General features: G+C 38.3%; 1 long non-coding RNA gene across 1 annotated transcript; it reads left to right on the top strand.

Moving 5' to 3' along the window:
• Positions 1 to 9,505: 9,505 nt before the first annotated feature.
• On the top strand, positions 9,506 to 17,304 carry LOC141374631 (uncharacterized). Its single transcript, XR_012381660.1, has 5 exons — positions 9,506 to 9,544; positions 12,506 to 12,579; positions 14,036 to 14,169; positions 15,412 to 15,631; positions 17,160 to 17,304. It is a non-coding gene; the product is annotated as an uncharacterized lncRNA (long non-coding RNA).
• The last annotated feature ends 602 nt before the right edge of the window (positions 17,305 to 17,906 follow it).

Genomic DNA, 17,906 nt, shown 5'->3' with positions numbered 1-17,906 from the left:
TCAGGGAGATTCTGAATAAGCAGGTCTGAGGTGTTGCTTGTTAATCTGTGTTCTTAAAAGTGTGCTTATTGATTCTGGGAATCTTTAGAGGAGAATCTTTTTTATGTGTTTTTTTCATTTGAAACAGACTTGGATGACCCTCAGTCACCTGGCTGTCCAGGCTCTCTTCTCTTGTTAGCAGATGTCTGAAATCCCCTCACTAAGTCTTGGTGTATGACTTCTCATCCACATTCGAGACTGGCTTTTGATAAGTTTGGACATTTCCAGGCCTACTACTGGCACATAATTCAGGAAAACAAAGTGGATTGTTCTCCGGGTTATGCGAATTGCTCTGCTTTCTCTGTAATTGTCATGCAATTTTCTCCAGGGGAGCTGTGATCTCTTTGGGCCAAACAAAATTATTTTGTAGGTATTTGAAAGCCATTGGAAATATCACTAAAGCAACAAGCAAATAGTCATTACAGATTTCACAAAATGATATTTTAATGGTCTTATCCTTAAAGCCACTCCTAAATCTTCTTTCCTGCTGATAAGATCTGTGATCTATTCTTCCCTGAGTCTCATGACCTTCATCAGCCTTATTTACAGTTGCTCCTCCAGCTCTGTCATACCTGGTTTCTGGGATTTGACATCAGATACTTTTGATCCACGTTGAAAGAAATCTAAATATTGGCTTTAGGGTCCTACTCAAGTATATATATATTTTTGATGTCTGTTTAGTTTAACACATATACGCTTTAATGACTATGTTTGGCACCTATGCTAGATGCCGAGAATATACATGTGTAATATGTACAAACACACACTCTAAGGCATACTATGGTACATGTCTCTCTGTATATTATACACTATTACATGATATGTAATCTCAAATGCTGTATATATTATATATGATCATATGCTCTATATGTATTAAATATAACCATGTACCATAGAATAGTGATATATATAATATACATAAATATTTTATATATACATAATATATTTTAAATATATATAACATATGTATATAAGGTGAAGAGTGCAATCCACATAAAAGAAAGAACAGCAAAGGGAAAAACTATGTGGGAAAGAGAGAGGGTGAACTGGGCCATCATTGGTGAGTAGGATAGACCGAGTAACAGCAGAACAACATCGCTTTGTCATAAAGTGAATGTCATGCAATGCCAGAAGCTGGGATAAACAATTAAATCACTGCCTACTTTAATTATTATGACAACTCTCTGGATGGATACTATTTTTATCCCCATTTTAGAGATGAGGAAATTGAGGTTTAGGGAACGTTAAGTCAATTTCCCAAGGTCTCAGAGCTAAGCAGCAGTGCAGCCATGATCTGCACCAGAGAGTAGGAGGTTATTGTGGAGGTTGGGGAAAATGTGTGCAGAAGCAAGATGGAAAAATGAGCATGGCATTTTTGTGGTACCAGGAGGAGACCGCCCAGACTCAAGCACTGGGGTGGTCTGCCATTAGTAGAGTGCTAAAGCTAAGTTTATTTCCTGGTTCTACGAATAGTACACACAAATCTCCAAGACCTTTAGGGAAATAAGCATGTTTGTGGTCTTAAAAGAAATAAAATAAGATTGTTGCCCTTGGAAAATAAGTTTTGACTTTTGGAGATTTGACCTTTAGTTTTTAAACATTCTTTAAGGCATTGCTGACCTATGGGATTATGCAGAATTTACTCCCGTCACCAATTTATAAAACTTCCCGTCTCCTGCCAAACCTTGCTGGCAATAAGAATGAGTATAAGTGATGGATGTAGAAATTTGGATTTGGTTTCTTTCCTTCAAGAACATCATGAAGCTTATTTGTGAATGGAAACAGATTTGAGTGATGGACACATATGGTAATTTGGAATAGTGAAAACAGCCATGTCTATCAACTTTTGAAATATTTACAGAGGATGATGTCTGCTGATGTGATTCTAAATTGGAGTCCCTGCTGACTCAACAGGAGTGTGAGTTACCCACCCTGAATTACCCGGTACCTGAATTACTGGCTATTTGTTCTCACACAGAGAAGAGGCAAATTGAGGGAAGAATCAGCATAATTAAAAAAAAAAAAAGAAGAAGAAAGTAACATAACACAACAAAACCCTCAAAAGGAGGCCCCAAAATTTTTTCACCAAATAATTCTGAAAATTTAACTCTTAAAAAAATATATGGATATTAGATGTGAAAGGATTGACTTCACTTTAATTACTCAGTTAACAATAATACTGAACACTCAATTAATTCTTGTTAAATGTGAGGATTTTGACTAGGCAACTTTCTAGGCATTTTCTTATTTAATTGTCACACCACCTTTACGAGGTTGGTGATATGTGTTAAGGTGAGAAAATTAGACCTCTCATGGAAAAGTAACTTGCTCAAAGTAACAGAGCAAAGAAATAATCAGGTTAATTTTATATGTTTCATTTTTTTTTCTTTTAAAGATCGGCTTCCAAGATAATTCACTTACTCAACTTATATTTATTAAGCTCCCACTATGTGCCAGAGGCTATCTAGGCTTCAGGATAGGTAGATGAATAAGACACGGTCCCCACACTTCAGGAACCTCCTAGTGCTTCAGGGAAACACACAAACAAACAGATGATAATAAGTTAACCTCACTAGAATGAGAGACTCATGTGCAAGATATTATGTGAGCTGAGAGGAGAGGAAATCTTCCGGGAGGACAAGTATTACAAGATTACATGTTAGCCAGGGGAAGGTGGGGGAGGCGATTCTAGGCAGATGGGAAAACCTAAGCAGAGGTCCAGGAGTGCAAACAGCTTGGGGTATGTGAGGTTCCCTGGAGAGTTTACTTTCAGTCAAGTGACCAAAGGGGCAAGGAGTGACAAGAAACACAGGAGTTGAGCCAGGGTCACACACGCCCTCATGTGCCATGCAAAGGCTCTTGGTACCCATCCTGTGGGTGAGAGAACCTTTCAGGGGTTTTAATTAAGTAACATGAAGATGACCTCAGTGTTCAAGTTCAAGGGCTACAGAGTTTGAGGGGATGAGGGACAATATTTCAGTTTCCTGATTGCTCTCTTCAACGATCTGTCCTTCCTCATGTTTTGTGATGTTGGAATAATATCAGTATCCACACTCCCTCCCTTCCTTACTCAGAAACAGGGTTCCATCATCTGCCTTTTGCGTTTTCTTGCCATAGCTCATGAGAACACACCTGTGGGAAAGCACTGTTTTTGGGTGTAATGCAACATCCTGATTGAAGAGAGTGAGTTGAGCAGCTAGTTATGGGCAGGGCGAGGAAGGAGGAAGCTTGGTCGTTGTTATGTCATCCTAACCAGTGATCCTCACCTTTTTGTGATAGCAAGGTACCCACTGTCTACTGGGGCAACGAGATTCAGCAAAGGATAACAACAGAATTGATGAGAAGGGGCAATTTCTGAAACCAAAATACATTCTACCAAGTCACGTATATAAGTTAAAATGAGAGATAAATGTAGTAACACTTTCTATCAGGATTCAAGGACTGTAGATCACAGCACGTCCAAGAAGGAGGGAAGCCATCACTATGTTTAATAGCATTATCCAGAGTAGGACCTCATATCACTTTCATGAGAGAACATAGTTTTTAATCCCTAAGTAAGCTCCCCCCCATACATGTATAATAAAAGGCTTAACAAGTTTGCAAAGAAGAATGATTGTCCTATACTTTCTTTCACAAGGTCACACAAACCATCTCTGGAAACTAGTTCTGAACGAGCTGAGGATAATCAACTGCAAATTTGCTAGAATGTAGACTAGCCTCACACAATAAAAATCAATTACTACAGCAAAGCTGTCCAGCAAAATACATTCAACAAACCTAGAAGAGATGTCAGACCTGTAGTCATGAGAACGGCGGGCACTCAGATTTTAACCGAGAAGAAATTCCAGTGACGTTGAGGAAATTTTATTTTGCAAACTCACACGTGTGCAATGGCAAAAAGTCATCATTTAGTCGAGCGCTGGAGCTAAGGTCTTGTTACCGATCATGAAATGAACCGTTTCCTGCTTTGTGCCTGGAGAGACAGCGAGTGCACGCACGCGCTCTTTTCTTCCTTTCTCCTCACACAGAGTCAGTTGTTCTAATCATCATGCTGCGTGCTATTTACAGAGCAAATGCCTGTCCTATCGTCCTTGCATGCTGAGTTGGTCCAAATTCTCCTGAGTGCTGTGGCTGTGTGAAGGGAAACACAGATGCTGTGCGCTGAAAAGCTGGACTGATTTGAATACAAGAGGGAATGCCTGGCTGACCCATAGGTTTGTGTTTTAAGGCCCTGAATCCACTATTTTGAATTAGGAGTCACAACACTGTTGATAGCAAATCACCACCATGGCCATGTAATTCTTGAGGAGGTCTAAAATTGTGCATAGCAATGCACTGGTACCATATGTTTCTTCCTGCTCTGCTGCCTTAGACTAGAGAGAGTTCAAGGGCAATCATTTTATTTACTCGAACTGCAGAGGTAATGACTTATCAGAGGCAAAATGAAACCAACAAAGATAAACACACACACACACACACACACACACACACATATTTAAGTGAAAAGTGTATCACAGAAAGTTAAAAAAATTGTAAATTAATTTTGTCAAGGCTGCAAAAGCAGCCATTTTACATAGAGATAGCTTGTGTTTATGAAGCACATTACCTAACCTAGCATATTTCTATGTTTCCGACCAATTTTGCTCTTCGAAAATGTTGTCTCCTTGCTGCATGGTTTTGGATATTGGGGAGGACTTAAATCGTGCCTCAAATTTGGATAAGTTGCCTAATCTCTTGAAGTCCCTTAGTTTTCCCATTTGCAAAACAGGAGAAATAGTAACAGCGATCTCCTGGCGTTGTGTGGACTGAAAGATAACCCGCTTCTATGGCTTAGCCTGTGCATAGATGGAACATACATGTAGCACGGATATGCGTGTGGTTATAGCTATTGATATAGTTATAAAATGCATCCTGATTGGTGCTAATAGCTGGCTTGAAAATCAATTGTCAATCAATTTTGACAAGTGAATCATTAGATGAGAATCCATCTAATTCTAGAATGTTCTTCCACCACTAGACTGTGAGTTCCACAAGAGCTCTTGGCTCACCACCAACCTCTCAAAGTCTAACATGGTGAGCACAACGAGTCGGTACTCAAAAAAAATATACAGATTTATCTATTTTTAGTCTCTTGGTCTTTTTTTTTTTTTTTTGAGATAAGAATTAGTTTTCCCTGAGGGTTTATAAGGGCTTTTTAAGTATTCAAGCATTTTAACCTCTTTGACTGTCATGTTGTTGCAGACGCTCCCTCATGTTTCTCTTGCTTTTTAAAATGTCTAGAAAATCCTTCCCCAAATGAATATCAATTAAATATTACTTTACAGTCTTTTCTACTTCGATTTTTTACATCTATCTCCTATGTTTCTGGAATTTATTTTGATACAAGGTAAGATATCTAACTTAATTTTTTTTCTTGGCAAAATGTATTGGCTCATTTACTGTTTCTTAATTTGGTTTGTGATATTTCCTTAATTATACACACATACACATTCATGCATCTATTTGACTCTGTTAAGAAATATGTATTTCTATGTATATATGTATGTGAATGTACATATGTATTTTCTTGAATTGGTTTTATTATATTTTGATCAGACTACTAATAAATGTAGAAAAGGAAATACAAAGGAAAGTAAGTCTTCTTCAACTCTACAATACTAGTCCTCCCACCAAGAAAGAAGTATCAGCAATAACACTTTCTTCTGCAGGTCTTTCCTGCCTAAACAAGTATTTGAGTGCGTATGTGAGTGTGTGTGTTTATACTGAATATCTTTTATATTTACGCAAATGGAAAAATCCTATACACACTGTTTGACACCTTACCTTCCTTCCTTTACCACACACCTTGGAGGTTGTTTCTGCAAAAGCTTTATCCCATTCTTCAAATGTTGTGTATTCCATTATGTGGGTGTTCTAGTTATTCAACCAGTTCTTTTTAGATGGTCACTTATTTTCTTCCCTTTTGATATCACAGACTGTGTTTCTAGTATTTTTTTTAACACTTCATTTTTTTTTTTTTACATTTCATGCTATTTAGCCTGTACTGTTTTATGTATTTTTTTCTGTTGATTTTCTTCTATGATATAAAAATATTTTACAATTTCTACTTCTTAGTTCATTATCTTTAAATATCACTTACTATCTATACTAGATGAAAAACCAAATATTTATAATTCCCCCCATCTTCCTTCCTTCACTTCCACAACCTAACTGGTGTAGGTTTAATTATTCTTAGTTTGTCTATATTATTCTTAGTTTCTCTAGAAGCTGTTTTGTACTTCAGCATATTATACTTAACCTTGTGCTTTGTCTACTTTAAACTGTATCTTTTGACCCCAACTCTGAAGAGGAGATTAGCATGTTTATACTATTCTCCTGCCTCCTCCTTTCTTTATCGCTTAATTTTTTTAGGTATAATATTTGTATGTTGACCTGATTTATACTGTTAATATTCTCCACCCACAGTTACTGAGCCTTCATTCTATATTTAAACTTATTCAGTGCTCAGGATTGGTTTCACTATGGTTTCTCCATTCACGGTTTCACTGGTTGGGGTTTACCTTCAAGTAGTTATTGTCCACATGCAGCATCCATAGGGACTGCGTTACCCAACTTTTGGAATATATAAGGGTTTATATCTTTGACCTTTCTTGCTTCATGATACCTTGGCCAAGTGTAAAATTATTGGACCACATTTTCTTTCTCTCAGAACTTTGTACACAGTCTACCACTGTCTTCTAGTACCGAGTGTGGCTGTAGGAAAACCTGAGGTCAACCTGATCATTTCTGATGTTCATAGTTGACTTGATGTTCTTGACCTGATGCTCACAAGAGTCTGGTAATGTAATCAGGGTAAGTCTGCATTGATCATTCAGTATCTTCCCTTTTTGGAATATCGTGTGGTCTTTTAATCTATAGATTTTTGCCCTGTCCTGTTTTATCTCAGGAATATTTTCTTCTCTTAGATCTTTGAAAAAAAGTTATTTCCACTTCAGATTTTCTATTGGTCTGCAAACACCAGTTATGTGTATGTTGGATCTTTGCCTGTTCAGCAAATTTGTGATTTTTCTATCTAATTCTATTTTAATAATCCCCATTTTCTTCTCTGTTTCATTTTGCTTCATTTTTTTCACGTTCTTATGGATTGTCCTCAATGCCCTTACTCTTTTAAACAGGATTTCTTTGAAGTTTGAAAGAATTTGCTTGAAAAACTCCTTGTGCTCTATTTTGTTTTTAGTAGTCACTGCATTTTGGTGTCTATTTTTGAGTACCATATAAACTATGAAGGAAAAAAAAAGCACCTGAATGCTCTGCTATTTCATTTATTCTTTATAGAAGAATAAACTGCTCTCCATGTATATTTGGCATCTGTTAAATTTCAGCAGAGTTTTAAATATTTATTTCATGAAAACCGGTCAAGTTATGCCAGTGATTCCTTTCTCTGTACTACAGGATATAGAGAAATCTGCTCATTTAATATTAGTGAAAGGAGCAGTACATTCTCTTTATCCTAAACGATTAAGCACTGATTGAAAGTGACCAATTTAACAGTGAAGGCTCTTATTTACTCTTCATAGATAACATGATGAGAGGTAAGTCTCCTCATGCCATTGCTCTTGTACATTATTTAATAGAACTTATAAGGCTCAATCATTTTGAAAACAGTTATATTTAGTATTTATTCTTCTTGTGTATACCGTCCATTGAAATGAGATCTGTGAATTTTCTTAGAAATTATTGGTTGTTTCTTTTTTTATTCTTAAAAATGAACATCCTCAAATAATACTTAAGTTCATTTATGCGGCATATTTCATGTGTAACTTTTGGTTTAAAGGTTGGTCATTGGACTATTTATTGGCCTGTTTTTTTATTATTAGAGTAATGAAACCAATCAATAAATTCTTACTGAATGACCACTTTGTAGAATATATTGTATCATGCAGCATATCTAAAATTGTTGTTTTCCAGAACATATCATCTCTATCCCTGAAAGGGGTTATCAGCTTATTTTTAAACAATTGATTGGTTGTGTGGTCGACCTGATTTAGTCAATAAGACAACAGAAAAGTCAAGCAATGACATCTGAATGAGTCTGACACAAAATCTCCCCAGACTGTAGCTAGGTTCTGCTCTTTCTCGGATTGCTTACTTTTGGTTTGGATTAATTTTAGAACTAGGCATCTGTCCTTACTTGTTCCATCTTCGCCTTCCTTTCTCCCTCCTTTGCTTTTATCTGGTTTGCTGTATAATTCTAGATTGTGCTATGATGTTTTTGCATCAGTAAAATACATAAATAAATGCTCTAGTTCAATATGACTGATGAGTTAATTCTGCTAATTGAAAAATACTAATGTAGCTGTGTTTTTTAATTCAGTGAGGTTATAATCTTTATCTGGTCCTTTCTCTGCTGAACTTCATGCCTGTCAGGTACATTTCATCAAGTTATTTCCAAGGGGGAGCCAGCAGTCAGGTGGCCATATAATTCACTGGACTGCTGAATATATTCTGGCTTGAGTTTGGCCTGAAATCTGTGTGTGTGGGTTGATAGTGCCAAATTCTGGAGACATCTGTGTCCAATATGCGTTCTGGTCAGTTTTAAGGTCTTTCTTGAGACTAGGATTTGGCTAAATGTTCCCAGGGTTAGAACAGGGACCTTGATGGAGTCAAACCCTCAGGGACACTCTATGAATGGCTCAGTTGTATTTAGCACCAGAAATGTCTTGGAATATGTAAAACAAACAAAACAAAACTCCAAGAGTGGCTGCTGCCAATGGGAGAAGGGTGGGACCTGTCTTAATAAAACCATATTTTTGGACATGACCAAATCATGTGTATAGGCCGCAGATAGCCTCCCCAAACTGAGTCTCCATTTGCATTCCTTCTGAGCCATTTTGAAGCAGGTATTTATATAAATACCAGTAAAATCTGAACCATATATAGACATAGGAGTGGGACTGAAACCAAGCAATAGCATATGGTAATAGAAGCTTGCCTTTCTTTCATCTCTCTTTCCTTTGCTCTATCCTGTATCTATCTCTTTGATCTCCTTTTTCTTCCCTTTTAAATAAGTCTATTTTCAATAAGTTGATAAATGAGTCAAAGTTATTTACAACAGACTATGAATTCAAACTGGTGTATTGTTGCTCTCCTTTTACACCATAAAAGAAATTTGGACATTGGCACATAACATTTACTTGTTTTGTAAGAAAAGGGTCTCCTTTATACCTTCGGAAATCACTGGACTTTAGCACGTCTGCTTCTGGCTGCCTGTGTGGTGGATGCTGCAGGGAAGGTATCCTTTCTACAATTAGATGCATAATACATGTTATATCAGAAAACATTTGTTGTATGTTCACTACGTAGCAAGTACTTAGAACAAGTGTTTTGTGTAGATTATTTCATTTTAGCAACTGTATGAGATAAAGGTAGTGTTATTATCCCATTTTACAGGTGAATAAACTGAGACACAGAGAGCTTGGATAATTTGACCAAAGTTCCACAGCTGGTAAGTACAGAGAAGATATTGAACTTGGGCAGTCTAATAGGTGAGCCCACACTCATAACTATCACCATTCCTTTCCCACCACAAACCCACCACATATGAACAATGGCCCTTAACCACTTCCTAGAAGGGAAGACAGAAATGCAAGAAGAATGATAGAGTCTGAAGGTCAGAGTGGAAATGACCTCAATGATTATCTAATCCAGCCCCTTTATGTTATACATGAAGCAAAAGAGGATCAGGGACGCTCATCCATCTGTTCAATTCCACCCAGCCTTCATGGGTGACTAGAATCTGTTTCTGCAAGTCTCTTTCTACTATAAGAGTTGTAGAATGAAGGCTCATTAAAGATTCACATTCCATAGATAAATTTCCCTGCAGTCTTTTATTTAATTTGGCCTAGTGCATCTAGGGAATTGACTAATGTCGCTGTAAACACAGAAGGCTCAGGACTCCAATTATAGGAAAGAAGGAAATTATTATTGATGAGAAGTTGGAAGAACTGAGCCCCACATTGCATAGTAACACCCCAGTGTCTCCAACATCTTTATGTTAGCTAGATCTGTGATATTTTTTAAAAGCAAAGGCAACCTTGATGAAGATGCCGATTTCCCGGGTTGAGTTATAGAAGCAGTTAATTTCCTAGATGCCAGAACACCGCCACCAGGGTGAATACTGCGGTTCAGTGGAGCCCTAGAGTCTTGCCTTTTCTCTGAGATCTCTCATATTGCAGAGATGTGGGTTTCCTTTTTTTTTTTTTTCTCCCCAAAGTCTCTTATGATGGGCATTTTTAATTAGGACACTACTGATGCACAAATGGTAGCTAATCCTGACAGCTTCCTTCTCAACACATGTTTTCCCTCTCATTCATCCATCTTACTTGTCAACCTCCTTTTTCCTCTGTGACTATGTTTGAAATGCTGTCCCACACATCTTTCCATTAGAGAAAGGAAATTTGACACCTGGGGAGGCAATATTTCCTCTTACTCTCTAACTGTGCGGAGGGCATGCTGGCTATTTCTCAAAATAGCACAGTCAGCAGTATTGAGAACATTAGTGCTTTGTAGAGGAAACCAAGAAATTTTTTTTTTCTGATGAGATGCAAATTGTACATTCTCTATCTCCCATCAATGAGAACATCATTTTTTCTTGAATAGTTACGCCAGCACCTTCAAATCAATTAAGGGGCTGTGGTGACACTGCTGTGACATCCCATTAGCCCTTGCCTTTTTTTATGTTCTATTAGAAGCAGAAATAAAAAGTGATTTTGCCAGTCAGAGGTGGAATTTCAAATATCCTGGTGTTCCAAGTCAGACACAGAATCATGAATTTAGGATACTCAGTTTGCGTTGTGGCTGTTTATCTTAACCAGGTGATATCAGGTTAAATTTTGAGTTCTGTGAGAGCAGGGGCCAGATCTTTGTCATTACTGTGACACCGTGGTGCCTAGGGCAATGTCTTGCTCACAGTAGAATCACAGACTACAGACTGTTCGATTGTTTATTCATGTGTGCTCAAATATTTAATGAGCGGTTATGACACAGGGACCCTGTGCTTGGTGCCCTTCTAATTGAGAAGGGCTTTCTAACATAATTATTAGCATGGAGCCATTTGTTCAACAAAAAATTATGGAGCACTTGCTATGTGCCAGACATTGTGGTGTACAGAGGTTAAAAAGACATGGTTTCTGGTTTCAAGGAGATTCAACTCTAGTGGAAGAAGCTGAGTTGGAGAAATGTCCAGTGTTGTGTCAAAAGTTACACATGTCATTACTATCATAGACACCAGACTTGGGTCTCCTTACTCAAATACTTAGTCCTCATTTGGGGCTTAGCATTATAGAGACATGGGACTAGGGGTCATTCCACTCATCTGGGATTCAAACTCTCCCAACAACTGCTGTAATATATATTTGTCAAATTGAATATTCATGGTGTATTGGACAAGGGCTAGAGTGGTTCAATTTATGCTTATAAACATTTATCAGATGAATTGCTCTAAATTTTCTGCTTACTAAGAGAATTGGACCTATTTTAATGTGGCTTAAGAATAGTAAAGATCTTAAACAATGGCAGAATCAGATGGTTTATGTGGTGTAACTTGAGAGCTATAGAAATGTCCTTGGAGTATAAAAAAATCTTACCAGTAATTCAGTGTGCCTAAAATCCTACCACTAATAGCTTGCTTTGGTTGTCAACTTGAGGAGGACAGAATGGAAGGTAAATCTTAACGTAGGGGGAGTAGGTGGGGAAAAGATAGTAGAGAAAGGGTAGAAACTCTCACATCTAGAACATAGTGGGCACTCAGTAATTATTGCCCATGTGCTTGAGTATTTTAAGTGTAAGTCAAGAGATAATCAAAGTGCTACAGAGGCACAAAAGAGGAAGCAATTCTTACTAGAGACAGAGGAAGGTCATGAAAAAGCGACACTTTGAACTCTAATGGATGGGTTGAATTTTGGTGGAAAAAAATTAAGGGGGAAGAGAATTCTAAAGAGAAGAAATGTCACAAGCAGTGGTTCTCAAAGTATGGTCCCTCTTGGGGTCCCCATGAACTTTTCAGGGGGTGCATGAGATCAAAACTCGTTTCATGATAATACTAAGATGTTATTTGCCTTTTCCACTCTCATCCTTCCATGAGCACACATCTACAGTTGAGTTTCTGGAGGCCACATGATGTGTGGTATAGTGAGAGATTGGATGCAGAAGCAAAGAGATTCTTCCTGTCCTTTATTAAACCAGATAGGTTATCCCATATGTTTATATGTTAAAAACATGTAAAACAACACTAATTTTCACTCAATATTGTTTTGGTTTGGAAAATATAGTTATAGTTATTTTTAAGTAATAGATATATAAGTTAGATAACATAGGAACTTACTGTTATTGTTCAATTAATTAACCCTTCAGTATTTAAAAACTTTCTTGGTTTAACTTCTAACATGGTAAATACTGATCCTATAAGCACTCGGTGTGAGAAAGAGGAGGATGGGGACTGAGCTTGAGAGGAGACCTGCCTGAGCAGGGAAGCACAGGAAGGTAAGTAGTGTTCACTGGCTTGTATCATTAAAAATGGGTGAAGGCGAGTGGGAGGTACAGGCTTCCAGCTGTGGAATGAATAAGTCACGGAAATAAGAGGAACCAGCATTAGGAATACAGTCAGTGCTATTATAATAGTGTTGCAGGGCGACAGATGCTAACTACCTTTGTGGTGAGGGTAGCATAATGTATAGACTTGTGGAATCTCTATGTTGCACATCTGAAACTAATGTAACATTGTGTGTCAACTGTACTCCAATAATTTTTTTTAAATGGGTAGTGTTCCATAAGCCCAATTTCCAGTTCCCATACTTAACCTATATCTGAAAGAGGGTGGGGTTGGAGAGATTGGCTGGTGGAAATCCTAGGCAACTTTTTCAGAGGAAGTTTAATTTTGTTGATTTAAACTTTTTGCTGGCAATTTCACTAGGTGATTTCGCTCTCCTAAGACTTGCAGGAGCAGGGGAGAGTGATCATCTGAGGGCTGGGGGCGTGTTGGGGAGGCTATGGCAAGTGGTAGGGCATAAAGCTTGTACTGACTGCCGGCTCACTTAAAGTGGCCTTATGTTCTATCTTTAAATTCAAGTGAATTTTTTCATTTTATTCTGCAATGTATATAAGCTTATTTTGGGATATAAAGATGTTTTACATTACTTACCATTAAGGAAAAAAATTATGCTTCAGAGTCCCCATGTTTATTGAGTACCCCCAGCAGACTGCCACACAACCCCCCCCAGTGGTACTCTGATTTGAACAGCACTGATTTAACCCAATTATACAACCCCAGGAGGGGAAAAATTCAACTCTGTGTACGCTTTAGTTCTTTGCAGGAGAAACAATGAATCATAAAGATTAATCGTGTCTTTTCTTGTGAGTTTAATAAATAATATCAGTTTACAGGAAGGATGAAAAGTTGATATATGTAATTAATGCTGAGTGAAAAATGCTATAGTCAAAGATTTGTACAAAATGCTGTCTTTTAAAATATATGGAGGGGGTGCTTTTATTTTAAAATTCATGAAGACTTGAGTTTGAGCTCAGCAACATTTTCTGCAAAGGTAATTGAAGAAACCCTCCCCATGCAGTTACCTCTCTGCCCCAACTCCAGAAGAAAAGGGTTAAGGAAGTTTTACAAGTAAATTAGCTTTTTGAACAGTGTTAAGGGCCAGAAAAATGAATTTAGCTGGGATTGCAATTACAAGTAATTTTCAAAAATGTGCTTGAATAAGTTCCTGCTCATACAAAGGGGACAATGCACCAATATAAGGGAGAGGTCAGGTGGTCACTGTCTTGATCATGTGATTAATCTTGGCACTCCTGAATGCTGGACATGCTGACATGCATGCCTCCCGATAGGATGCAATATGAAGTAAGAAACATTGCCTATCAAGTCTTCTCTGAAAACATGTTTAAGCTGAATCTCATCAAGCCTTTTGGCCTAACTTCTTGTTTCTAGGATATACAGAGGCTGGAAGAAAAAGTTAAATAACACCATAAGGGAACAAGCAGACAAATCTAGAATATGGAACATTCTACAAGATAATTGAATCGGTTCTTCAAGACCTCAAAGCAAAATTTTCTTTTAAAAAGGTGTGTGTGTGTGTGTGTGTGTATGTGTGTGCAGGGGGTAGGTATGTGTTAGGAAGTGTTTCCAGAATTTTGATTACATACTGGTTAATAAAAATAAAAGGGCTTTAAATGTCATTTGGGGAAACTTGAATATGGTCTGGAAATGGGAGAAGAGTGGGGAATTATTGCTAGTTTGTTTAGGCTGGCTAGTGGTATTGGGGTTGTATGGGACATACACCTTATTTTTAAGAGATGTATACTAAAATATTCAAGGGATAAAGTGTCATGACATCAGCCACTTATTTTCAAATGATTTAGCAATAAAACTAGAGGGATAAGGAAATGAAAGAGATCTTTCAAAAATGGCAAAAATATTAACAATTATTGAATTTAGGGAGTGTATATATGGTTGTTTATGGTACAATTTTCAATTTTTCTTCCTGAAAAGTCGGCAAAGTTCTGTTGTGGGGAAAACATTGATATGTATAGTCACTTATTCAAACCTCACAGACTATAATTTGCACACCTATCCCATGTTAAGTACTGTGTTAAATGTTAGGCAGGTAATGGTGACAACAACAATTCAAACCTCCTTGCTCTCATGGAATTTCAGTTTGGGCAAGAACACTATTAAACAGTGAGACATGCAAATAAATGAATACTCATGTATTGCAATAAGCTGCAAAGAAAAACAAAAGTCAAATGTCATGAGAGAAAGTGATAGGGGAGCGTAATTTGGATGAGAATGGGGTGAATGACTGCTAAGGCTTTTCTGGGGAAGGGATGCCTTTCAAAGAGACTCCATGGGATCCTTTGGCTTTTTGCAACCTCTCTGACCCACAGGCTCTTGTGTCTTCAGGCTGTTCCTTCAGCACTTCCTTGTATAGCCTTGTAGCATTTCACTCCCCGTGCATTTAATCCTGGCATCTCAAATAGATGGTAAGCTTTTTGAGGACAGGTCTTTTGATTTATTCACCTCCACATTCCTCAGAACCTCATGTGACACAGGAGTTCAAAATTTATTTAAAAACTTAATATTTGTGCAGCTCTTCATATCTTTGAAAATCCTTTCCTACATATGACCTCTGATGTGACCTTGAAAATAGCCCTGTGATGGTTAATTTTATGGGTCAACTTGACTATGTCACGGTGTCCAGTTGTTTGGTCAAACACTAGTCTAGACGTTGCTGTGAAGGAATTTGTGGATATGATTAATTTACAATCAATTGACTTGAAGTAAAGCAGGTTACTCTTTGCAATCAGGGTGGGCCTCTTCCAATCAATTGAAGACCTTAAAAGCAATAGCTGAGGCTCCCCAATGAAGAAGAAATTTTGCCTCAAGATTGCAACATAGAAATCCTGCCTGAGTTTCCAGCCTGCCCCTGTGGAATTTTGAGTCAAGACTGCAACATCAACTCTTCCCTGGATTTCCAGACTGCCGGCATGCCCTACAGATTTCAGACTTACTAATCCCCACACCTGTGTGAGCCAATTCCTTAAATCTGTGAATATGTGTCTGGGTGTGTGTATACTAGTTCTATTTTTCTGGAAAACACTGACAAATACAAGCCCTAGGAGACAAGAAGGACAGTTACTATTCCCACTTTACAGATGGCTAAAGAGAGGCACAGTAAGCTTAGGCCATTAACTTAAGGCCCCATGCTGAGTTTCTGAGACTGGAAGGAAGCAAAGTCATTGATCTTTTAATTCCCAGCTTTTAAAATGGAAGCTATTGCTTGGTATAACATTCATCCAGTAGCCAAGAGCTCAACCATCTGGAAGGGACATTCGAATAACATTTCCTCTCTCTGGCACGGTATTGAGTCTGGACACTAAGCCAGGTGACACCGATGGGCTTTGAAGATCCACATACATATTTAACAACACTGTTTCGTGGGTTTGCTTCAGAGGAGGTATAAGCCTTCACCCGAACAAAACAATCACCTCACTGTAAATGTGTATGGGGACATCAAACCATCAGCAAGCTGAAAGATTTTTATCCTTTGCAGTCAGTAATGAAAGCCTGGAAAGGATTTCTCTTGAGATATTCCGGTTTTGATGGATTTTCTTTGTTTACAATGAACCTGGGACTTAAATATTGCAGCCTATCCTTGCCTGACTGAAATAAATGCCCCACAATATCTGGAACAATAACCTGGGTATTATTTGAAGCACACTGGCCCGAACCTTGACTCTGTTTACAGTGGGTGTAAAATTAAATGCAGAACAATTACAAGCTGGTGACTCCCTACCCAGTGGGTTTTGGAATCTCACAGCATTGGAGGGGGAGGGGGAGTACTCCACGTGCTTGGGTGGGAAAGCCCGCTGTCAGTGGTTTAGGGGAAGACATGATCTTCTTACCATGAGTGATTTTCTCTTTGATGCCTGGACTGAGCTATCCCCTCCTGCCAAGAGTAGAGTTAGACCCCACAACCCGAGGGTAGGTTTAGGCAAAACGGTGTCACTTCTCTGCTCATATATCAAAAAATCATGGGAGTCTGAAATTCACTGTAGAGGCTGCTACCTACAAGGAAGCTAAGGTGCCACAAATAGCAAAGCTTATGTGGTCTTGTACAAACTCCGTTATCGTCTATGCCCCATTGTGCTCATCTGTAAAATGGGAATAATACTTGCTTCGAAGGATTGATAAGAAGATTAAAGGACATTTAAAATTAGTCAGTGGACTTTTTGAATATCAAGCTTGGGCCAGCACTGGGTCAATCATTGGGCATTCTTTATTTTGCTTAAATGTCACAAGTATTCCACAAAGGGGGGGAGGGGCGTAGAGTTATTGGTGCTGTTTTAAAATGAGGGAATTGCACTCAGCAATTCAATTTCACCCAAAGGTGGAACAACTTTCCCGTTGTCACTTAGTGAGTTAACAGCAGACAGGACCCTACCCTCAATCAATGACTCAGGAGAAGCTTGCCAACCACTGGGTGCTCAGGGCAGGTTGGTTTTCTCCTCCTTAATGTTGCTCTTCACCCCTTTCCTTTGTTTGCTCCTCTTAGGGTCAGGGTCTCAAATGGAATTCCAACCAGAAAGAGCAGAGGGGATACAATGTTTCTGCTCCAGCTAATGGTCTCTCCTTGAGGCTGGACTGAAAGCAGCTGAGGATCCTTCCATGTAGAAACAAGGGGAAGATGGGTTTAATGAAAAGAGAAATAAAATCATTTGATTCTGTGAGTGCCACTGTTATTCTGTGTTCCTAAGAAATTATAAGCTGCTGGAAGTAAGGCAGTTCGCTTGCAGTAGACTCCTGGGTTTTATGTTAAACAAATGATTTTTGATGAGGAAATTTGTAGTTTCCTCTGACGATGATCTGCCCTGTTCATTGCTTGTCTCATTGTCAAACTCAGCTTGTAGGGCTTTGTGAGTTCTCATGAAAAGCTTTCTTTCCAGGCAGTGAGAAAGTTTAAGGTCAGAAGAAGGACACAGTGCTGAGAAAGTAAAAGCTCACGGGATTTGTTGAGTGATGAGACCCTCTCTGGCTCATAGAAAAATAGAAAGCCTTTTCTTGCTGTCAAACTTAAAATTTATCAAGACAAGTGGAAAACAAACACAGGAAAAATTATTCCAAAAGCGCTACGCTTTCAGGCATCCCATTCCATTGAAGATGAAATCGGCAGCCAATGGAGTAGGAGGAAAGGAGCCATGCAAAATATATAGGAGATTGGACCAGAATGTACACTGAAGGCAAAAGGCATTGTTGTCATCCTTGTTAAATCCACTGTGTTGAAGAGGTTGTGCTGAAGATT

Source organism: Callorhinus ursinus, unplaced genomic scaffold (genome assembly GCF_003265705.2).
Source record: "Callorhinus ursinus isolate GAN/ISIS: 27379988/994484 unplaced genomic scaffold, GSC_fseal_2.0 scaffold2, whole genome shotgun sequence".
NCBI lineage: Eukaryota > Metazoa > Chordata > Mammalia > Carnivora > Otariidae > Callorhinus > Callorhinus ursinus.
Note: the sequence above shows the minus strand (reverse complement) of the source record. Positions and strands in the feature narration are given on the sequence as shown.